Here is a 25,214-nt window from a genome sequence, read left to right as displayed (position 1 = left end):
CTAATTAAATGGGATTCTTTTACTTTTAGGTTTTATTCCTTAAATACCCATTTAAGACTAGTTACATATAGTCCCATAAATACTGTTCTCACTGCACTTCATAAGTTTTGATACATCTTATTGTAATTGCCAATTCTGTTATTAAAATTCCCTCATTTCTATTATGAGTCTGTAGGTGCCATTAATTCTTTCAATGTGCTTTCAAATCTTCCACTGTATGGAAATTATGGGTTTTTTTCTCTTTTTGAATACTCAGAATATTTGCATTCTAATCAGAGAATTTTTTTGTAGCATATGTATCTCTCTCCACAAGATTTGTTGAGGTTGGCTTTTTAATTATGTTGTTTAATTGCCCTGTGTTCTCTTTTTGTATGCCGGATCTACCCATTTTCCAGGGTGTGATGTGACTGGTTCTCATATCTTTCAGCCATTCTGTCCCACTTTGTTGTGGATATGGCAGTAATTATTTTTTGATTATCTTTAAATAGTTGTACATACAGTTTATATAATATAATGATCATTGATTTGAGGTAGTATTTATTTTATTCTTTTTATTTGTCAGTCATGGGGCTTGAACTCTGGGCCTGGGCACTGTTCCTGAGCTCTTCAGCTCAAGGCTACTACCCTTCTCCTTGAGACACAATGCCACTTCCCCTTTTCTAGTGGTTAATTGGAGATATAAGAGTCTCATAGAATTTGGTGCCCAGGCTGGCTTTGAACCGCGATCCTCAGATCTCAGCCTCCTGAGTAGCTAGGATTACAGGCATGAGCCACCACACCAGGCAAGGGTGGTGTATTTTTTGAATGATGGTTTCCTCTCCCCTAAAATCCATGTTGAAACTTAATCCCTAATGAGACACTGTTAGAGGGTGTGACCTTTGGGAGGTGATGGATGTGGTGATGGCTCCATCTTTATGAATGGAATTAGCACTTGGTAAAAGGAATCAAGGTAGAAGAAACTTCTCTCTTGTCCTTCCATCTGTTCAATGTACGGAGAAAGGTATCACCTTGGGAGGAAAGAAAAACCCTCACCAAACATCAAGGCTAGCACATTGATCTTGAGCTTGAAGAAGCCTCTAACTGTAAGGAATCCATTTCTACTTCTGATTTATTGCCTCATCTCAGGTCTTTTATTATAGCTTCACCAAGAGGACATAATAATTTTCAGTGTGTCATCTCTATGGTTTTCCCACAGGCATGTCTTCCAAGATCTTAGCTTCTAAAAACTAGGGTATGCGACAGAAGCATGGCCCCTTGCCTGCTGCCTTATTAACTTGGTCTAAGGCAGCGTTGTTGGAAGGGAGTATCAGGGAACCAAACTTTCCATTAATGGGAAGGAAAAGCAGGTCTTCATCAACAATACCTTTGAGTTTGCATCAAGATGGACCGATGCCCTTTCAAGATGGAAAGAATACAGTTTACTTCCCTGTCTGCCAAATTCTGGCTCATCTCTTGAATGGTGGCTCCATTGAGGGCTCAGTGCAGTGTCTTGCTGGGAGGTTGTACATGTGGCATTGACAATAACTGTATCTCCTTTCTTCAGTGCTTGTCCTAACTATGGGGCTCATGCCTAGGCCATAATAACTATTGCCTTGGTGGCCACATGGTGCCAGCATTGGAGAGGCCAGTGGCAGAGGTTACATGGTGTCAACTTGACAAGTCACACTGTCTGGTTGATAGGATTTATCCCAGTGCTGATGCTATCTGGTGATTCATATGTGAACCAAGATCTGTACCATTTCTACTCCAGCATCTTATCCCATGTGCCTCTTGATCAGACTTCCTTGTTCCAGATGGAATCTTTCCTTGTTAGACCTCTCTCTTCTCACATGGATGGCTGTATGCAATATCGAAAGCTCTACTCGAATTATCTCCTCTCACGGTGGCCATTCCAGTATGGAACGGCTGTAGGGCCATTATAGTTGATCTTGGTTTACAGCCTCTGCTAGCTGGTCATAGAAACTCTCCCTGAAATGAGGTCATACACACAAGACTGGGTGAAACACTACAGTCACCAACAGGCGGGAGTCATGACTTTCAGAGGTACTGGTGTGAGCTTCCCAGGGTCTGTTGTCCTGTTCACACTCAGTTCCAAGCACACTACATCTGTCTCACAATGGACAATTTCCTGAGCTTCCTGAACCTGCAACTTGTAAGTGTGAAGCTGTAGCACTATGATCTCTTGATAGTCTCCACAATTAGTACCCTAGTCTATGAACACAACGGAAGTAGCTTTCCTAACATGCAGCTCTCCCATTCTACAGCTCTAGTGCTGATGATATAATTCTTTGAGTTTGTCAACATAATTCTGTACAGTGGCATTTACCCATCAAATATTTTCAAATCTTCAATAGAATATGAGGGCAGTTTGGTTCTCATCTTACATCTGCTAACCAGATCCTTCCCTGCTTTGAACTCCACTGAGAGAAGGCAAACATTCTGTTACTTGATACAAAGGTCAGTGTCATGTTTGTAAGTACAACATTCACAACTTTATTGCCTCTGAGCTCCAAATCTACCCTTACCTCCCTGCGTATTCTATTGCGAGCTGTATCTTATAAACGTTTTGTCTTACCATTTTGTATGCGTTGGGGCTTTACCAGTAGAGGGAGCTAGGAGAAATTTTTTCTCCAGTTCTGGTGTGTTTTTCTTGTTTCTTCCCCTGCTGGTCCTTCGCTGGCATGCTGGGTACCCAGTGTGCATCTTGATTTCAGTAGGAGTGATGACATAGTGAAGTTGCAGAAGGGACTGGAGGGGACACCTCAGGAAAAGAGGGCTTCTGCTTCCAGTTCTTCTGAACTTCCTTTGCTTCTACCGTTGGGGATGCTGGAGTTGGTGCAGGGAATACCAAACTGAGCAATCCCCTAAGGAGAATCTCATGGTCAACTGGAGAAGGAAGGAAGGGACCTTTCTGGAAAGCTGCCAGGAGGGGGTGCTGTTGAACTCACTGGAAAGCTGGCTTGATCCTGTGGGATTCACTTTCCTTCTGTCCTCCTCCTTTCTCTCTTCCCCAAACCCAGGAGGCCCACCTTTGACTTTCATGGCCTTCTCCTAACCAAACTCCACATATTCGAGATAAAATACCCAGCATTTGTCTTTGTGAGTCTGGATTATGTTACTTAGTATGCTGAACCCCAGTTCCATCCATTCTACTGCGAAGGACAGCGGTTTCCTTTCTCTTCATAGCTGAATAAAACTGGTGTGTATGTGTGCCTGTGTGTGCGTGTGCATACATATGCATGTGTGTACGTATGTATATGTGACTTGAAAAAAATGACTTTCTCTGGCCATGGGCACCTAGGCTGGTCCTGTAATTGGACTGTGGTAAATGGTGCTTCCATAAACACAGGTGTAGAGGTATTTGTATAATACACTGACTTTGATTCTTCAGGGTCTATACTCAGAAGTCATGTAGATGAGGAAACTATATCTACGGTGGCTGGGCTAATTTACATTGCCACCAACAGTGTCTAAAGATTACTTTTTCTTTCACCAGCATGTGTGATTGCTTATTCTCTGGGTGACTGCTGCCTTCACTGGTATGATACATAATCTCAGTGTAGTTTTGACTTACATTCCCTTGATGGTGAAGGATGTTCAACTTCTTTTTCGTGTTTTCAATGGCCATGTATGCTTCTTTGAGAAGTGTTCCGTTCATTTCCTTTTTTATTTGTAAGAATATTTATTCTTTTGGTGTCTAATGTTTTGAGTTCCTTAATAGCCATGGGATAACCTATTGTTTCTGGAGATTTTATTTGGCTTTTTCCAGTGAGACAGCCCTTACCCCAAGGAACTAATATGGAGATTCTTCTAACTCTAACACATGTCATTTGTTCAGTCAGAGACTTGGAAAATGTCCACTGATTTGGTCTACAGAATAAGGAAAACTGCTAAGAGCCAGACATAAGCTATTACTACCACTTATTACATGGGCCTCTCTCTATGCTCAGTTCTACAGAGGAATACTTGAGGATGATTCCCATCTAGGGTCTGATAGCTTTTAAATGGCAGAATGTTCTCTTTTTTTGTCCCAGTGTACTAGATTTAATAGCATTAGGGCCATTTGGGGATATATTCATTGTCATGTTCCTCTGATCATGGCTTTCTTTCCTGAAAACTGTATTGGGTCAGAAAACTAAGCACAGGACAACTTTGCTTTGATTAGAACAATAAATCTCAAAGGTCCAGGTCTCCTTGCTTTTTTTTTTTTGCTTTTGAATTATATAGTGTTAAAACAGAGGTTGGAAAGCTTACTTTGAAGATAAGGAATACTTTCGGCCTTGTGTTGATAAGGTCTTTGTCCTAGCTCCTCTTTTATCACCAAAAAACTGCCACCTATAATATGCAAATGAACAGGCATGGCTGTGGTTCCAGTAAAACTTTATTTATAGGTCCTGAATCTTTGCCATGCATGAAATATTTGGGGGGAAATTTGGGAAAAATATATCATCTATGTTGAGCTCTTGAGCTGCACAGAAGCAGGTGAAGGTATTTAGTATTGTAGATCATACCTATAATTTGAGAGGCAGAGATGAGGAAATCACCATCTGAGGCCAACCTGGGAAAAGGCCTATTTCAGAGAGGCAGGTGACGCTGTATTAAAAACAAACTGCAAAGCAAGAGCGATGTGTTGAAGTAGTAAAGTTGTAAAACGGATGCCTTGTACCCTGCGTTCAAACCCAAGTAGACACAGTGAGAGGAGAGTGAGGGGGTGCTAGATTTGGCTTGGAGACTTGTGTTTTGTGGGTCTGTGTTTTAAGCAATGCCTTAAACCATTTTTGTTCTCAGGCACAGTCTCTGGAGTCATTGAGCAGTTTTTATAGTTTCTGGGTCTACCATGATACCTGTGCTAGAAGCTTCTATGCCTGGATTCTAGGACTTAGGCAAAATCATTAGGATTTTCTGGCACTGCCATTGCACAAGCTCTTAGGGAGCCAAGTCTGCAGTGGCACCGCCTGCATCCTGGCATGCACTACCTCAGCGATTCTGGGCCTTCCCACCAGTGGATTTCCCATTAGATTGTAAAATATAACGTCCCCTGAGCTATCCCCGGCCGTCCTGCCGCAGAGCAGAGGCAGCTGTGGGGTTTCCAGCCTTAAGTAAGCTGTACACTCTTGCATACGTAATGGTCTGAGCCTCTGCTTGCATCACGTTTCACCACAGCTCTGGCATGTCCGTTTCACTTGGTGTTAGGCCATTGCCTTTTGTGATTTCTAAGAGCCATCCAGGCCCCAGGTGAACCTTGTCTTCTTGGATCTTGGTTAGCATATTACGTTTTAGGAGAGAAGATATCAACAAATAACTTTCTGTGCCACCTTTCCTAATTAGCAACCCTGAGATCCTTGTGTGCATATTTTTCCACTGGCACCTTCTCATTATGATCTCTTAATTCATGCCTATTGTCCCCTATTGCATATTAAATCACCATATCTATATATATGTATGTTTATATCTGTATCTGTATATCTTGGGATTCTCTTGCTTTTTCCAAATTTCCACTCCAAAGTATACCTACACCTGAGATGAATGCCCAGATTGCACCTGTCTCTCCCAGCAGAGACTCTTCTGCGGGCACAATTACCAGGCCCAGGCCCTGACTGTAGCGTCACAGATGATGTGTGCGATGTCGCTTGTGAACCCCTGTCTGTGCTGCCTGCACACTGTGAGTTTCTTCTCCGTACATGGCAGCCAGCGGCTACTGCAGCCTGCACCTTTCCATCGCTGCTTTTCCCTTTGAAGAGAAGTCCCAAGTGAGGGATTCCGGGAGAAATAGCCTGGATCAAATGGCTGTGCTAGGTGCCAAGGAAGTCTTTAAAAAGAAAGGCATGATTTGGGCTTTTACGTTGAGAAAGGCAGATTCATGATGTAAGGAAGTGCATGAACACGGCACGTCTGTTAGAATTCTGCTGAATGGCTTCTCACAGACCAAAGCGAGGCAGAGGACGGAAATGACACGCACAGGAGTAAGCAAGCCTCCAGAGTCGTCTCCAGGCGCCTCTCAGCCCCTACCCCCTCCTCAGAGCTCACGATAGCTTTGTAGTCCACGTACACAGAAACCTAACAAAAAATGAGAGTATTTGCAAAGCTCTTTTGTAAGAGTTTGTACATTCAAGTGCCTGATTTCCTTTAGTAGCAAAACGCATCCACACACACACACATATCACATACAGGTCGATTTGTATATGTGTGTATATGTATACATTTATACATTTGTACATTTACATATATGTATATCTAATAGCTATTAGATAAATTTTAGATTAGATATGATATACTACGTAATGTATATCTAATACATAAATAATACAATATAATTTGTATACTTACATAATTAGCATATATAAAATGTATGATTACATAATATATCGTATAATCCACTCTATGTTAACCAACACTAAATATAATTTGTTTAATATATTCAATTTAGTTAATATAATAACAGCTATATTACAATTATATAATTGTATCACACATGTAATTATTACATTGTATGCTTATTATAGCTACATTATATAATTATACAATAATTATATGTATGTATTATAATCTGTATAACTATTCATATACAATATAATTATCAATTATCCATTGTAATAATAATATAACCATCATAAATTTATGACATTGTTATATTTTATGAAATATATAGAAATTTAATATAGTAATATAAAATATTGTATATACATATGCTTAAATGTGTATATATTAAATATACATCAGATATATTTTAGATAATATAACCTACTTTACGTTAACTAATGTAGTCCTAAGATATATGTAGATAACCTAACTTAGGTTATCTAATGGTCTAGTTAGAGGATAAACATCCATTCTCCTATTAAACACCTAAAGAATATTAATTTATTCCTATAGGCCATATAACTTCACAAAAGGCACTGTTGGTTTAATGTATAAAAATATGAGTGTATGTACCCATGTGTAGATGTAGAGATGTATGTGCATCTACACATCTACACACGTATGGCTGCTCAATCGTCAAGGGTTGTGAACAAGCTCTTGTGATGGATCCATCGCGGTATAATCAACAAAACCATTTGTAATTGGGGGAGGAGCCATGTCCTCCAGTCAAGTATCCTTTTAGTCCACTCTGTATTCTTCACACTTTAGCTACTTCCCAAGACAGAACCGGCCTGGCATGTGCACGTTAGAGAGACCCCTAGTTGCTGGCACAATATGTGTTGTTTCTTCTTTCCTCTCCCGTTTGGTTCTCCCTTGTGGCTTGAGGTCAACAAAACAAACTACAGTGACAGACTTGTGAGAAGACATGGAGAAGAAGAGGCTTTCCTTCTTTGTCCCTTGCTCTTCCCTGGAATTCGCGGGTGTGAACTGCCTATATCTGGCTATTATAAAATTTTTAATCAGTTTATTCTGCATTACTTAAAATATCAAGAATCAGCTAATCATTCACAGGGCATAAACAAGGTCTTTATTAATCATAATGTATTTTACTAGTGAGACTATGCTTTGAGGTTCAAGGAAATGTCAGTTCTAAAACAACAGTAAGCTCTCCGTAACTGGAGGATGATAAAGCTGTCCAGAGGCCCAATTTAAAGTCTTACAGGGGGAACAGAAGATTCCGATCTGGATTGGACTACAGCAGCGTTTCTTAGCCTTTCAAATTTTTTATGGGAACTAATATTTTTCCTTGCTTTACAGTTTAATAGATTTATCATCCAAGAAGAATTTGTCGACCTTTATTGACTGTGAACTTTACTGAATATGTTACAGAAATAAGTATATATGGTCCCAATTATTTATTCTTTCTACTTTCCTCTTGTAGATAATGGTATAGTTTTCCCTAAAGACTGGAGATTGCATGATTGAGAGCACTGGATTCATGCTAATGTGTTTGGGTTAATTAGAGATTACTAGAGATGTATATTGATGCCACGCTGATAAATTCCATGGGGTCAAAACAGTGAGGTATTGGGGTAGGGCTGCCGTGGAAGTGTTTGGAATGAGAAATAACCCTCAGGGTATATTCTGTGTGTAGCAAAATGCCTTTCTTCAGCAGCACCTTTACGAAACTGAGGTTCTGGACCATACTGGAGTCTACCCTAGCAAAAACCCAGTTTAAAAAGTCTTAACTTCTTCTTGTAGGTAAATTATTCAACCCTTATGTACTTCAATTGCAACTTATTCAACCCTTATGTACCTCGATTGCCTAATTTGTGAAAAAGAAATAAATATAGTAACTGCATCCAATCATAACCCAACCTGATGACCTTGTAACTTCATTACTCTTTCAAGATTCTTCCTCTAAAGACAGTCACATTCTAGGGATATTGAAAATTGAGACGTTAGCATATACATTGATGCAAGGAAGCATATTTCAGACCATAATAGTGTCACTGATATTTTCCCCTAAGGAATAGTGTGTATTTCACATTCTGTCAGGAATCTTCTGTCTAGAGCACCTAAACTTCCGAAATAGCAAAGGTATCTTTTTCTAATCCTCTGAACAGCTCCATCGCATGAGCCGAAGGAATAGTCTTTTCCTAAGCTACAATTACCACTATAGACCACGATCAGATGCCACAGCTTCTCTCAGTATAAGGCAAATCTCTTCTTACAAGAAAATATTTGTTTCCTGCAACTGAGTGAAGACACAGAGCTTTCCCTCTGGGTCTTCTTTTGTATTGGATTGGCAAAAACACAAAACCAAAAACATTATGTGTTTTCCTTCTTCCTTAACAAATTCATATGTATTTATATCACTTCCTGTAATCTTTCATGGGCTTCCTTTTTCCTTTACATAAACGTCATTTTAGATTTATCCTATCATCATAGCTTGGTATTATACCGTTCCCCTGTTCTTCTGTATACGATTTGGTAGAATGTCTTGAGTAGAATGTCTCAATGAATGCAGCTCACTTTGTCACCATTCATCGCAGTCTATCCTAGCCTGTATTTCTTCTCCCTCACATGTCGTCAGATGGTACACAGGGTGAGGCTTTAGTCAAGAAGGAATGTCACATCAATGACAGATGACCCCATCGGATTATAGTGGGGCAAAAATAATGTCTGTGGCAAATTTCACCTTGATGTCATGCCTCCTGTGTTCTTGTGATGATGCTGTCAGAAACAAACCCATTGTAGAAAAGTGTAGCCCATACCTAGAATTATGAGTAGACCCTGCTCCATGATTGTGATACTAAATGATTATCTTCATAGATTATCTTTTTACTATACAGTTTACCATTATTTTGGAGCCTGCTCCTTCTGCTTCTAAGAACAGCGTACTATTCAGAAATCTGTTGTAGGGTCAAGAGTGTGGCCTAGTGGTAGAGTGCTTGCCCAGCATGCATGAAGCCTTGGGTTCAATTCCTTGATACCACATACACAGAAAAAGCAGTGATGCTGTGGCTCAGGTGGTAGAGTGCTAGCTTGAGAAAGCTCAAGGAGAGTGCCCAGGCTTTGAGTGGCAAAACCCCAGGACTGGCAAAAAAAAAAAAGAAGAAAAAAGAAAAGAAAGAAATCTGCCATGTTGTGCCAGCACTGTCTTTCTGTGTTTCATGTTCCCACATGTACATCAACCTCCACTGATTGACGTAGACTATCTCGGTTTATGCCAATGCACTCTTGGATGGATTTGCCTGAAGATGATGCACTTTCTCGAAAGACTCCTGTGTCGTGGTATCATGGCTATCTATGCATTCAATAAACATCAGGAATTAAAACGTATCCAGCGATGGTTGTTAACTAGACAAAGCCTTTTCTCCCTCTAATCTTAAAACAGTGCTTGGACAGGAATTCTTACTATCTCCCATTTTTCAGATGATGACTCAGAACATTCTATATCCAGCTTGTCCCACACAGGTAGCATCCAATGGAACTTGCTCATGAAATGAAGCTACCTGCATCACCAGTCAGTTACTTAAAATGCTATACCTGTAATACAAAGGCTACAGAAAGACAGATAATGATTTTATTTCAAATTCTGGCCTATACATATGTGCCACTGGTGAAAACGATCCTAAATCATTAGCAGCTGGAGACTCATTGTTTTGGAGAATGGTCATTTAAAGTATCCTTGAGTAAAACTAAAAATAGCTCTCCAATTTCTGAAGAACTTCAGTGCAGACTTTAGGGGAAATCATATTGACCTTTAATGCTTACTTGGATATTATTTTTTTTTTGCATCTTGTACCCTTTGACTTGGCAGCTGATGGAAAATTAAAACTATAGTCATCTTGCCAGCGTTGCATTATAAATGATTGCCTTCTAATGGGCACCGGGAAATAGAACTCTGCCACAGTATAATGCAAGAGGGAAATACTTATCATGCAAAACATCTTTGTTTCAAGGTTCTCAGTCACTGTGAAAAGATGCAGCATGGAGACTTTCAGGGTTATAAAAAGGTAATTACCTGGCTATCTTCAAGGGGTTTGACATGCAAATCAAACAATATATGATTGTGTGTCTACATATATGTGTGTGTATATACATATATATTCTTTTTAAGGCCTCTGTGGTAATTAGGAACAAGATTACAGCAAGGCCTGTGAGATGTCTTATCACTGGGACAAAATTGAAGCTGCCAAAAATCTCAGTTTTAAAAATAAACAATATTGTCTGCATTAAAAAATAAATAAAACAAGCACAGGCAAGTGACTCCACTAGGGAAAATAGCAAATTTTAAATAAAGTCAAGATCAGTATTACTTACTTTTTTCCTTTTGCCTCAGGCTCAGCACGGCACTGCAGCTAAGCCCTTGACATAAACATCAGATGCTTGTGTTTCTGCCATTTACACCATTTACCTCCAATTAATTTCCCAGGGAGACAACTGGAAATTTGCAGAACACACAAAAATTACAGTATGTTAAGACCGCAGGATTCAGGCTCAGGTTTGCCTGAGTTCAAAACTCATCTTTGTGGCTTCGGGATTATCATCTTGGGGACGAAGCACTTTGTCATCCTGAGTTTCTGTTTGTTCTTTTTAGCTTTTTTTGGTTGTTGTTTTGTTTTCCCCCTACATTGAAGCCAACAGTGCTTAGCTCTTGGTGTTGTTACTTTAAATGAACCAATGCATGCAAAATGTATCATCATTCTATTTGATAGATGGGAAGTAACTCTTATTACATCATAAAAGACAGCCTGTAATAAGCTATAGAGATAAGATATAGAGATGGGTGTTGGTGGCACAGGGTATTGTTTGATCTGTAACAGAAGCAGGAGTCTTAAGAATGATAAAGGAAGGCAAGATAGTTGAGACCAAACCCATGTGATGAGAAAGACATGAATATAATTTGGCAAAGAAAAAAAAAAGAGCAGATCCCATTGTTCCTAGAGGATGGGAGTTGGGGGAAGGAATTCAAGGCACAGAGGTCAGGGCCAAGAGTTTTAACTAGTCTTAATGAAACAGGGAGTTCAGGATTTGCAGGAAGAAGAGAAGGGCTCTACACTCACTAACATGGCTTTCTAAGAGATAAACTGGTCTCAGCAGAGTTGACCTTTTTCTCTGCTTAATAAAAATCTTAACAGATACAGAGAATACTTCATAGGTTTTACAAAGGAAGAAATTGGTTTGAAGTTCCATTTTTCATCCAGTGAATGATAGTGGGTCATTGGTTTTGAAATTTTAACTGGGAGAATTCACAAGAACTCCAAATTGGCATATTGTCAAGCTCTGCCGTTAGTTTTAGGAAAATATGCAGTGAAGGCTCAAACATAATGATTTTGCCAAAGCAATCAGTTTGTAGGCACATACTAATTTGTTTTATTACAATTATATTTCCCTCAATTTTAATTTAGTCTTAAAATATCCTTATGACAAAAATTAAATTGCTAAAAAAATTATCCAGCATTTAACCACCCATATACAACTGTTTTATTTTCTCAGCTTCCTGCTGTTTCCATGTATATATATATATACATATATATGTAAATTTTTACACAGTTGTAATCAAAGCCCACAGATAATTTTGCATTCTGGTATTTTTTACAACCTAACATTATAATTTTCATTTTCCCTTTCCCAGAGAGTACATAATTAGCAATCCCTAAGGGATGGATAATCTATTACAGAATGTAGAGAGAAGAGGTATATAAGAAATGGGTCTCTGAGGTTGCAGAGATTAGGATTGCAAATCTAGTTCATGCTTTTTAAAATGACTAACTCTGGGAAAGTTATTTAAGCTTCAGTCCCTGTATTATGAAGTAACAGTACCTCCACTATCAGGAGGTAAAAATAACATACAGTTTATAGAAATACACATTTCAAGGTGCACATTTGTTCCGTACCGGATAGTAGTTACTATATCAGTAGTGTGGTAATTAAGGGTTTGTGCTGTAAATTCATTCTGTATTTAGCACTGAGAGGAAAAGCTCGAGTCTCCTGTCTGTCATCTCTGTGATCCACTTGGTAGATCCTGCAGGAAATGTTGGATGCACTTCTCAGATGTCACATAGTCTGTAACTTTCATTGCATTCACCACATCCCACTCTTGGCCTTAACAACCATCTGCTCTTGTGTCCAATGAAAAGTTTTTTTTTCTTATTTACACTTCGGATGTTTAGTGTGTGTGGGGGGGTATAGTTCTGTAAATAGGTCACGACAGGTGTATTATTCAGTATAGTGTGGCCACATCTTCCCCTTGGCATCCCATCATATCCTGCTTTTTATGCTGTTTTTGTTGGTTACCTGCTGACCCTTTGCAGATTTGGTCAAGGGTCCCCTGGGTTTGCCATTGTTCTGCAGACTTTTACCATGACAAGAGGGGCTTTGAGGTATGCTTCCCAAGATACCAGGCTCGTCCACGAGCCAGAGATGTGGCCTTGAGAGGGAGCTGGGCCTCTTCAAACTTCCATTTTCTCAACTCCTTATCGAAGGGGGTTTAGCATCTGCTTCAGGGGGAATCACTGAGAGTTACATGAGACAAACCCACACCATACTGAGAGTGCAGCCTAGCCCTTGGACTTTTTCTCAAGGCTAGAGCTCTACCACTTGAACCACAGCACCACTTCCAGCTTTTTTTGACATGTAAGTGGTACCGAGGAATCAAACCTGAGACTTCGTGCATGCTGGGCAAGCACTCTACCACTAGGCCAAACTCCTGGCCCTGAAATTGCTTTTATAATGAGTTGGTGTTATAACTCTGTGAACTCCCATTGGCTTTATCTCATCTGGGAATTGTTTTATTCCAACATTTCTTAAATTGTGACCCATGAAATGCCCGAGAGGGATTAAAAAGGACCTACTGAAAAGGGAAGATAAGTGCATTGAACGTGTGTATCTCATCATACAAAACAGTGTTTACCGAAACGAACCCCATGGGAATGGAAACAAGAGGTCTTCTTTGTCTTTTTCGCTGTTTTAGTTTTCTTTTTAACTTGTTTGTTCATTTTTCTTTTGGGGGGAGATAAGGAGGAGGCACAGAAATGGAGGGACAAAGGGTTAACAAATGAAGCCGTGGTATTTACTAGACACTGTTGAAAATGAACTCTACAGTTTGTGAGTGGGGACAGGAGGGAAAAAATGGGAGAGAGCGAAGGGGTAACTGCCGAAAAATATGTGTACTTGTGACTTATGTACCCCTGTGTAGATCATCTTTATAATAACAATGTTTTTTAAAGGGTCTACTATATTCACTAAAGCGTTTGACAGATGTGTCCTTAGCCTGGCTTTCTTCATGATTTCCTGTTGGCACTGTGCACCCATTCTGAAGTTTCTGTGGCTTCTTTGTTGGTCACTGGCTCTTCTAACCAGGATGCATGCCTCTGGGTCTGCTAAGTAATCTCACCTATCATCTGGTCACCTGCTGTTTTCTTTAGAAGTCTAAAGGATACTCTGATGTGCATAGGTATTGTGACTAGTCATGTGTGCACAGCCTGCTTCTGACCCCATACCCAATCTCATTTTCATTGGCTCATTCCCAAATAGGGAATTGTTGTGTTTTTTTTTTTCCTGCTTTTGATGTTTGAGGTAGAAAAGAGCTTGGCAAAGACTCTAAAGGGGAAACATCAAGCTCTTGTGATTTATTTAGTCAGTCCAGGAACTTGAATTCAGGGCCTGAGCACTATCCCTGAGCTTTTACATTCAAGGCTACTAGCACTGTACCACTTTGAGCTACAGTGTCACTTCTGTTTTCTGGTGGTTAACTGGAGATAGGAATCTCACAGACTTTCCTGTCGAGGCTGCTTCAAATTGCAATCCTAAAATCTCTCAGGCATGAGGCACTGGGCCCCAGCTCTTATGTATTCTTTGTTACCTTTCATTCCTGCTTTGCATAGGGGAATTACAGGTAATTAGAACTATTCAATGTTTCTTACCTATAAGTGCTTCTTGAAATGTATGCTTAAGTTATACATGCATACAGATATATTTATTGCATAAAATTCACATAAAATTTAACACTTCAGGGACCAGGAGTATGACCTAATGGTAGAGTGCTTGTCAAGCATGCATGAAGCCCTAGGATCAATTCCTTGGTAACACATACACAGCAAAAGCCTGAAGGGGTACTGTGGCTCAAATGGTAGAGCGCTAGCTTTGAGAAAGTCCAAGTACAGTTCTCAGACACTGAGTATAAGCCCCAGGACTGGCAAAAAACTTAACACTTTCATCATTTTATTTACTTATTGTGTCAGCACTGAGGCTTGAACTCAGAGCCATGCACTTTCACTCAGTATAGACATACCACATATTGCCTGTCTATCATCGATTGACATCTCGGTCATTTTTACCTTCTGGATAGTGTGAATTTGTCTTTTAGGAATATTTCATGTATGAATGTCTGGGTCATAGTTGGTAATATCTTAGGTCAGTGTTTCCTAGCCACCCATTCATTTTTCTAAATCCAAAATACAAAGGCCCCACATTTCTAATCTAATCTCAGTGGGGTTCCAGAATGCTGAAATTAAGTGTGGTTGCATCTTGGTGCTGTGTTTCAAATTCCCAGAAATATTTCTGGAAGAACATGTTGAAGCAACACTAAAACAGCACCAAAAGGAACTGATATTAAAACATGCTGCTTTCCAGGGAAAATACTAAAAAGCCAGAAAGCATGGATGGAGTATTCAATACAAGTTCAAAAGGATAGCCCCATTCTGCCTGGCATACCATAGTATGTGTGGATAATAGAAAGTAGAATCTTTCCCTTTTGTAATTCTGGGCTGGCTGGCAATCTTCATCTTGCTGTTTTATCCCCTGACAAGCCAATGAATGGAGGAGGAGAATGGATGCAATTGGAATTTGAATCACCTCCTAATTGTTTCTGCTCTGTTCAAATGGCCTCAGTTACCATCCCTACATTTTTCTCCCCTAAGTAATCTGCAGCAGGCAGAAAACAGTCATCTTGGAAAACAAGTCCCTCACAATGTTTCTGCCCAGACGCACAAACTGTCACATGGTCTTCTAGAAACCTAGACCCAGCAACTTTTGTTATTCGCATCCCCAGTTTCATCAAAGCGTTCCTGAAGGCCGACTTCATCTGCTTAGTTGAGAGAGGATCTTAGGGTCTGTGAATCCATTCTGTTGACAAAATAGCATTCCTGCATGCCGCAGAAAATGCCTGAACAATCAAGGGACATTTTAATAGGGGCATGCTGAATAATCAATTCAACTGGAAGGCACAGATCAATATTATCTTTGAGATATCTAAATAGCCATTAAATATGAACAGAGCAGGTCTAGCAGACAGAAGCAGAAGGGTCATCTTCTCTAGCACATGAAGTTTCTAATGCTTCCGACTGGGAGATGTGGATTTATTTGGAGAATTAACTATTATTTTCTTCTCTAAATGAGATCCCTTTTTCGTTTGGGCCCTCTCATTTTAAACACTGTCTTATCAAAGAAAGATTACTATGCATCTCCTGTGGGATCTCTCCTGCGGATTTCTGGTTGCTGGTTTTTTTTTTTTTAGCTTGTTTTAACATTTTAAGAAGTAAACATGCTTTCAACTTTGAATGGTTGAACAATTCCCAATTTAGTACTGAGTCCTGTACACCTCATATACACTTCTTTTATTAACTTCTTACATTTCCGTATTTGGTAAACGAACACACCAATATTGATGCATTAAAATACATTTTGCTCACTTTTATTTTCCCCTTCTGATAATCAGGGTTTGAACACAGGGCTGGTACTTGACCACGTGGGCCATGCTTGAAGTTTGGCCCTTTTTTACCCAGGGTAGCTTCAAACCATGGTCTCTCAGGTCTCAGATTAGACATATGAGCCATCAGCACCCTCCTAGTTAGTGTTTAATCCACTATGCTTTTCAATTCCAGTATTTCATTCAGGTACCAGCTTTAGTTATCATGTGTTGTTTTTGGTGTCTCTTAGCTATGAATGTTTCTCAGACTTTCTTTTTTCATTTTTAAAAACTGGTTTTGGCAGTGTTCAATCATACTGGTCAGGTGTTTTGCTGGCTACTGGTTTACTGGCATGTGTCCTATAATTTGACTGTTGCCATGGAATCTTGGAAGACAATGTCAAGGGTCAAATCCCATTCTCAACTCCATCGTATCCAGAGTAGTAGTAGCAGCATGAGTTATGCTTTTGATACCCTTCTTCATCACCTGGCTAAGATGGAAGTTTTTCAGGATTCTCCCTTGTGAAAAAAATAATTTCTTCCTTTTTTTCCCATACTGTACCCAGTTACTGTGCCCAGCTCATATTTAGCACTTGGATTGATGCTTCTTGGAGAAGAATCTACATAAAGTTATGTGAAATTCTTCAGTATGGGACACTGATCTCTTATATTTTTATTGACTTATTTGATCATTTATAACAGTGTGGACAAATGAATACTTTGGGAGTTGGGGCCATAAATCCAGTCATTATATATGTTATTTTGTTCTTTCAATTGTTTCATCTTTGGCCATTGTGAGATCTCTCAGCTGATTCCTTTGTCCATTTACCAACCATTCTTCATGAGGGGTGTGTGTGTGTTTGTGTTTTGAGCCATCCCTTATTAAATGACATTACAAAATGCTCCAGATTCACCTGAACCACTCCTTGCCCTGTTCTAGAATCAGTCATTTTTCTGGGCTGCTCTGGCATCTTTTTTTTTTTTGCTCCGAGCGCTATGTGTATTCCATTCCGAGGGTCTCTTTGAAGTCTTCTCTGATGAGCAGTGTAGATGAATCTACGTCTGCACGCTAATCAGTTGTGCCTTTATACATGTATAGTTACTTCTGGGCAGGGATTCTACCAACCTGAGCCAGGCCCTCAGCCTGAATACTAAGGTAAATGTGAGTTACTATTGATAACTTCCAGCCTAATCCATTTGCCATAGAGATAATTCTAGCCATCTCCACATCTACTCCACAGTGAGAAACTTGACTCTCCATAGACCAATCATTTCTGTGATTTTGTTTTCACTTGTAGTGTAGATGTGCAGTGGTTTCATAATTGTAACCTCTACTTCCTGGAAAACAACTTTATCCCCTCTTCCATGCTGCTTACATGGCTTTTGCCTTCAGGAAGTGCAACACTCTCTACTCATTTCAAGATACTCAGAGAAGTCCCCTCTTCTCTCTATTTCTATTACCCAGAGTGGAGTGTTCCATACATTTTTTTTTTGTTAGGTTCTCTTGCCAAAGCCTACATTGCTTTTAAGGCTATCCTGACCCCTGACATGATTTAAAATTTTTTCCTCTGTAAAGGTTCACTAGTGTGTTGTAAAGTCTTAGACCAATACCATTTTAGTGACATTATTCTATTTTCCAGAAAAGTTGCATCATCCTGAAACTCTGAGAACTTCAGTTCTCTTCCCACAATCCCCTGGTAACCATGGATCTGCTAACACATGTCTATGCCTACTTTCCCAGAATGTGACACACGTGGAAGTGGACAGTACATACCACTTTCTTATTTGATTCTTTTGTTTATCAGTATGTAGGTCAGACCCTCCCATGGTTTTGCATTGCTCAATATCTCATTCTTTGTCATCACTGACTACTCTTGTGCACAAGGTATGGATGTACTACCGTTTGTTTACCTATTGGCTTATTGAAGGACAAGTTAATTGCTTCCAGTTGAACAGAGAGGCAGGTTTTTATGTGGAGATATTTTCAAATAGATTGGATAAATGCCTGAGGAGTGCAATGTTTTGATTGCACAAAAGCCTATGAATAGCTCCTAAGAAACTGCTGAGCTATAGTCCAGACAGGTGTACCAGTGTGCATTTGCCCTTAATTGTGCTCAGGGTCCTCATCAGTCGTTGGCATGGCCATTATTTTAGTCATTTTAGCAGGTATACCATGATTTTTTTTGTTGTCACCAATATGTCATATTACACATCAAAAATAGACGTGGGTTTATGACAAATATTTTATAGGCTTCTCGATCATGCTACTATGGATTTTCTTTACACAGTGTTTTGCCACTGTGAAAACTTGGGCATTGGTCATACATTTTTTCTTTTCTTTTTACTGGGGCTTGACCTTAGAGCCTAGATACTGTCCTTGAGCTTTCTTATTCATGGCTGATACTCTACCATTTGAGCTGCAGCGCCATTCCTGTTTTCTGTTGTTGTTGTTGTTGTGTTGTTGGTTAATTAAACAAAGTTTTCACAGACTTTCCTGCCCAGGCTGGCTTTAAAAACTGCAATCTTCAGATCTCAACTTCCCAAGGTAGCCACCAGTGCTCTTCTAAGCTATTTATACTGTGACTATTTACATACTGTGTTTTACTTTTTATTTTGGATTAAAATATACTGAGGTTTTGTTTGAAATAAACTTGGGTTGTCCCACTTACTACATCTGAGGCCATGAGGAAATTGTACTGGTGTTTTTCTCCCCCTGCCCATTTTTTAAAGCAGAGACAAAAAAAAGAGAAAACCCAGTGGATAAGAATATATGAATTTAATGAGCTTGCAAGGAAAGCTCTAGCATGCCTGGAACATGGTAACCATCTGGTTATTATTGGTACACTATAGAAGGCTTGAGTACTATCTAGAAAACTATAATAAATATATGTATAGTTAATCATTCAGCTGTACTGACTTCCCCTCTACCGTGACTCATAAAAATAGTATAAACACATTTCACATTCATTACATTTCCCACAGCATGGCAAAATAGGATATTTGCAAAGGTAACCCCAAGTGCTACAACTCATTGGCTTCCTGTTACATTTTGTATTACCAATAATCCCTTCCATTTGCTCAGTGCTTCAGATTTTATGTAGGGCCAGCTTCACAGTTATTATCTCATTGGCTTTTTAAAAGTCCACCTTTCTGAAATAAGGAAGGAAGGAAGGAAGGAAGGAAGGAAGGAAGGAAGGAAGGAAGGAAGGAAGAAAGGCAGCAAGCCTCAAAATTATCTGGGATTACAGGGATTCCCACTGGGATTCCCACTGTCCTTGGCTCACCTTTTTCTCTTCCTCCTCCAATAATCCACACTCACAATTCCCAAAGTTTGAAATTTTGTGAAAAGAATTAAAAGAAACCTACTAGAAATGAAAATATTGGATAACAGTAGAACAGATGAAATGATGCTTATCTTAGAACGTTGATCTTTTCTGTCAGCAGTTCATTGAGGGTACATCTCTGAACTGGCTTTCTTTTTTCTTGCCTGTCTTCTCCTTTGCTTTGCCCTCTTCTTCCTTCAGCCTGTTCTCAACCTTTAGGTTTAATCCCTCTGTGAATTTATTCATTGACTCCTTGAACAATTTCCCTTGGGGAAGAGGAGTTACTGGGGCTTGAACTCAGGGCCATTAGCCCTTTTTGGGCTGGCACTCTACCATTTGAGCCATTTCCACTTCCAACTTCTTTGCTGGTTAATTGGAGATAAGAGTCTTACAGACTTTTCTGTCAGGGATAGCTTTGAACTATAATCCTTAGATCTCAGCTACCTGAGGAGCTAGGATGACAAATATAAGCCTCCAGTGCATGGCCTTCTATTAATTTCTAATGAATACTTTAAAGATTAAAATTTTAAGCTGAAAAATTTTAACTTCAAGGAACTCATCGTTTCACCCATAAGAAATAAAGTACAAACATAACCAAAACCCATGGGAAAAAAGAATAGCACAGCTCAGTATTTTTAAAGCCTCCAATTGCAGTTGATTACTGGTTGTGGAATCAATTGGTAGGTCACATTCGGTACTTAAAAGCTATAGAAAATGTGGGCATGAACCATTCAAATGCATGGGCAAATTTTATTTCATTTATGTATGTGTTGTGGGAGCATGGTATATATGAAGTGTTTTTTAAAATTATATCTCGCACTCAAAAGTTTGAAGATAATAGCTTAGGAAGGTGAAGGGCAAACAACACATCTTAGAGTTAACTGTACAGGGGTCATCCAGGAGTTGAAGATTCTGGTTCCTTTGGTACATGGTTGGCCTTGAGATACTCTGCTTCTGACAAGCTCGCTGCTGCTGCTTTTCTGTTGTTCCAGGGGGTGGGGGCTAAGATGGAGGCAGAATTTCCAGGGGGAAATACCTGAGGCTACTCCCCCATTTCATTCAGTGACCACTTCCAAGTGCCAACAAGAAAGCAACAAGAAACAAAACTCTACCCTTTCTTTCCTGGTTTTCCTTTTTGATTGATGGATGGAAATTCGAATCTACCCTGTGTTTCCCAGAGGAGTTGTCATTCTCCAGTTCCCAGATATTAAACTGTCATAAACTAAGGGACCAGAGTTTAGATCAGTTACTGTGGAAAGTTTCACTGTTGTTTCTAAGGCTTGATGCACATTCTTCCTGTTGTCTATCCAACATTTGTGCTTTTCCATCCAGCATCCCTTGAAATTAATTAACATCAGGGTACTTTCTATACTGCAGGCTACTGGATTTTTTTGTTGTTGTTTTTGCTTGTTTTTTTTTGTTTTTGTTTATTTTTAAAGTCAAGGTGGATAGTTTACCATTTGAACTCACAGCTCCTCTTTTGGCTCTTTGCTGGTTGATTACAGAGGAGTATCTCTCAAGACTTTTCAAAGCCTGGGGCTGGCTTTGAACTAAGATCTTCAGATCCCAGCCTCCCTAGTAGCTTGGAGTACAGGCTTGAACCATCCAGCTTTCCATATCTGGCTTTTGAGGACAGGCACAAGAAGACTTCTTGTTCCTTTTTACTTCCACCTCCCACCAACAGTCATCAGACCTGTACCACTTTCCAGGTAGCTGCCAGGTAGACCCCCTCCCTCTCTCTCTCCCTTCCTCTTTCCTCTGGACTCCATCCTGTACAGGGAGATACTGATCAACCCAAAAGAAAGAGTTCATTATTTTGTTTTCCTGCTAATACCATTTAGTGACCCGTCCATCGACCAAAGCAATCTCTCTGCTCCTGGAAATTATGGTGGTTTGTCCCCAGTGTATCAGGCATCCTTTATTTTCACTTCTTTTGTTCTGACCCAATCTTACAGCCCCGCCCCTTGTCCCCTTAGAAGCTTTTCTGCCACTTAGGATTTTGCTTAAATCCTACCTTTTCCCTTAAGTCTTTTTGAGATCCCCATGGGAAGAGTACATCTCTCCCCAGTTTTCTGGTCCATGTCTGTTCCCAGACTGCAGGTGTGGGAGAGCAGATGCGTCGCTGGGTCTTGTCTGACCCCGGATTTCAGGAGAGGACGGTAATGAGACTTGGTGATGATGCCCAGGCGCGCGCATGTCACCCTGAAAGTTTCCTTGCCAGCTCCTCTCCTGTGTCTTATTGTGCGCGTGTTTCCTTGGGCGATGAACCCCCTGCAGGTCTCTCGCTTTCTCTTGTTTAGATGTTGGTGTGTGTGTGTGTGTGCGCGCAGTCACGAAGGAGCCTTGGCTTCCTGGTGGAGGTGCCCAGGAGAGGGGCCTGGCCCTGGGCGCACAGGCCAGAGGAGGCAGGCAGGGCCCCTCGGGGTGCTCTGGATTTCCACCTGGCCTGACGACTCCCCTTCTCCTCTGGTGGGGGGGGGTGCTTGCACGGGAGGGAGGGAGGCAGGGAAGGGAGCAGGCTGTCCCGGGAGAGAGGGGAGCCCGCGTCCCCCCATTGGGCGCCTGGACCCCCACTCTAGGGAGGGGATTTTTTGTCATTCCTCCCTAGAGCAAAGGGCCTCGGCTGGGGGTGGGTCCTGCCGAGTGGATCGCCCTCCCCCCTCCCGCCCGGGGCTCTGCCCCCCCTCCCCGCCGGGCTGTCCCCCCCCAGACCAGGTGTCCCCTGCCCAGGCCGGGCTGTGCCCCCCCTCCCCGCGAAGCTCCCCCCATCCCGCTCTCCTCACCAGCGTTTCTCTCTCCGGCCCTGGCTCCCCGAGCGGTGCGGGGCGGCGGCGGCGGCTGCGATCCGGGCCGGGCAGTGGAGGTGGAAAGCGGAGCCCGCGCGCCCTCGGGACCTCGGGGGGATCTCGGGGCCGCTCACCCCCCCCCCCGGCGGCGGCGCGGGGTGTGCAGGCTCTCCCCGCCCCCGCCCGCCCGCGCCCTCGCCGCCCTCGCCCGCCCGCGCCCCGTCCTCCCCCGCCGGCCCCGAGCGAGCGCGCACCCCGGGCTCCGGCACGTGGGCGCGCGGGAGGCGGCGGCCGCTGCTGCCGCTCGCCGGAGCCCGAGCCCCGAGCCCGAGCTCTCCGAGCGGGTGGCGGCGTTCGCCCTCCAAGCGGCGCGCCCCGCGGGCGTCCTCCGCTCAGCCTCGGGCCCCCGCCGAGCCCCGCGAGCCGCGGCCCCGCGGCCCCGGAGACGCGGACGCGGACGAGAGGGGCGCGGAGGGCTGCAGCGAGCCGGAGTCTCAGCCAGCGCCGGCCGCCCCGTGCCGGGCAGCCCGGCTCTCGGGGCTCCCTCCGCCCCAGTCGCCGCGGGAGGCTCCGGGCAGCGCGCGGCGGCGGCCCAGCCGGGCTCCCCAGGGCGCGCCGGTTCCCCCCGCCGAGTCCCCGGTGCCTCCCTCCCGGAGCCCGGGCGAGGAGAGCGGGAAGTCCGAAGTCGCTTCCCCCGCCAGCTCTCCAACTTCCCGGGACCCCCCCCCCCCGCCCGCCCGCCCGCCCGGAGCCATGCGCCCCCAGCCGGGCGGCGCGCCCTCTGCCAACTCCCCACCCATGGCGCCCGCCGCCCTCGGCCGCCCCGCCGGGGACGCCGCGTAGCCTCCGCCGCCTGGCCCAGGAGAAGAGTGAGTGAGACACCGAAGGGGTTTCGGGGGGACCCCGCGAACCCCCAGTCTGCTTAGGTCCCCTGCAGTGGAAGCGTCGAGATCCTGGGGTGAGTAAGTAACCGGCCCGAGGCTGTAGCCCCCCAACACCCTGCCAGCCCAGCAGGGGTGGTAGGGAAGCGTGAGAAACTCGGGGCTCCCCAAACCTTCTGGGGTGCAATGTTGGCATTTCCAACCCAGTGGACTGGGGGGAGGGAGGAGGGTTTCCCTTCCCGATTGTCAAACCAAAGATGATACCCCCCACCCTGTCTTCTGCTCCCCAAAGAGATATAGGGGCTCTGGACGCCAGGCCGCTGACTCTTCCTCACTCCCCCCCCCCCCCAATCTCCATCCCTGTGCCATTTGGGGCTTTTCCAGCCCGCGTGTTAAACCAGCCTGAGCGCTTGGAGATCCGCAGCCACTGGGGCGCGCTGGGAGATCTTTGGGGAGTGTGTGAGAGAGAGAGAGAGAGAGAGAAAGAGAGAGGGAGGGAGGGAGGGGGGGACAAGGGCAGGTGAAATGGATCCCTTGTTGCTTGGGTTGGGTCAGGCCACCAGGTGTACCTAGGCAGGTTTGGGGCTGCCTGGCTCAAGAGTCCAACAGGTGGCCCATCCAGAGTCCTGGAGCTGATTGCTGGGCTGGAGAACTGCTCCCCCTCCTCCCCACGCCCTCCTGCCTTCTTCCCTCCCCCCCAACAGTTCTGAAACCCCTGGGCTGGCTGGGCCACTCAGGCTGGCATCTGTGAACGTGGAGGAAGAAAAACGAGCTCTCTCTGCTCTCCCGGTCTGATTTGGGGCCTGCCATCTGAAAACAGCGGCCTCCTTTGTGTGCTGGACTGAGATTTCAACTTGCAGGCAACTGAGGGGCCATTCAGCCAGGGGATGTGGACTTGAACTCTGTCTTCTTCCCTGCCAATCGTGGTAGCCAGGGATTCTGGCTTCCCGGGGCTAGGCAGAGAGCCAGACCTCAGAGTTTCAGTCTTCTGTACTCTGGTGTTAGGAGTGTGTGTGTGTGTGTGTGTGTGAGTCTTGCTAGAGTTGATTTTTCTTTACCTCCATCCTGAGAGCTCTAAGGACTGGGAGGGTTCAGCATACAGGTGGCAGGTGTGGTGACAGTGGTGGCAGAGTGCTTGATGCAAGAAAGGAGAGACACAGAGACAGTTCTGCTTCTGCGACTCTGGACTAGGATTACTTGCACGTGTGCGTTTTTGAAAAAGTTTCTCTGAAATTCATCCATCTTCCTAAGGGGAATGAGGAGTTGGAAATCTGAGCTGTGAAAACCTAGATGGCTGCTCCTCTGTAGTAGAGCTGTCTTAACTGCTTAGCATCTCCATTCCTCAGTTTACCCATTTGGCGGTTGGGAGCAGTTACCTCTGTGCTTGTCTGTTAAGAGACACTTAGGTGGGTGTGGGGATGAGAGACAGCTGTCTGTGGGGTGGTGGGGAGGGACCAGAGGATAGGGAATTTTGGAATCTGCACACACAGCCTGCGCACAGTTATGTGTCCTGAGAGGGCTGTTGGCTTTGCCATGGATGGGGATTTCATTTGCTGTCTGCATTCCCAGCATGCACTTGGTGACACCTTATCACCACCTGCTCTTAAGGGGAGGTGTTTCTTCTTTGGGTTGGAGTCCTGAGTGCTCCAAATGCAAATGTACCCCGTGGCAGTGGGGCTGGGCTCAGGGATTTCACTCCCCAGCTGGCCTTGGGCTCCAGAGCCCTTTGGCCTTTCTACAATTGATGCTGCATTTTCTTTTTCCCTCCAGTTTAGCTTCCCTCCAGAGGAGGGCTCTCTTCACTCTTGGCCTCTGCCTTTGGATTGCTCACAGCTAATCACCTATGAGGCTCTAGTGAGTTGTAGCATCCTCTCGCTGATTGTAGGGGGGTGGGGAAAGGTTTGTGCATCTGCCAGGCAGCTCTGTGTTAGAACGGGAGCCAGGAGCCAAGTGGAGGGAAAGGCTGACAAGACGTCAGAAAGAGACAGACATAAAGAAATGGCCTGGAGAAGAAATAAAATGAACTGGAGGAGGGGAAGGGGGCGAGAGAGAAATGAGCTATGGGATGGAAAGAGCAAAAAAATGAGTGGGCCAGAGAAATGGAGGGAAATAAAGGGAGAAGGAAAGAACAGAAAGAAGAGAGAAAGGGACAGGAATAGGACAGAGG

Source organism: Megascapheus bottae, chromosome 29, assembly GCF_031878675.1.
Source record: "Megascapheus bottae isolate mThoBot1 chromosome 29, mThoBot2.hap1, whole genome shotgun sequence".
Classification (NCBI taxonomy): Eukaryota; Metazoa; Chordata; class Mammalia; order Rodentia; family Geomyidae; genus Megascapheus; species Megascapheus bottae.
The sequence above is the reverse complement of the archived record's forward strand: the minus strand, read 5'-3'. Positions refer to the sequence as shown.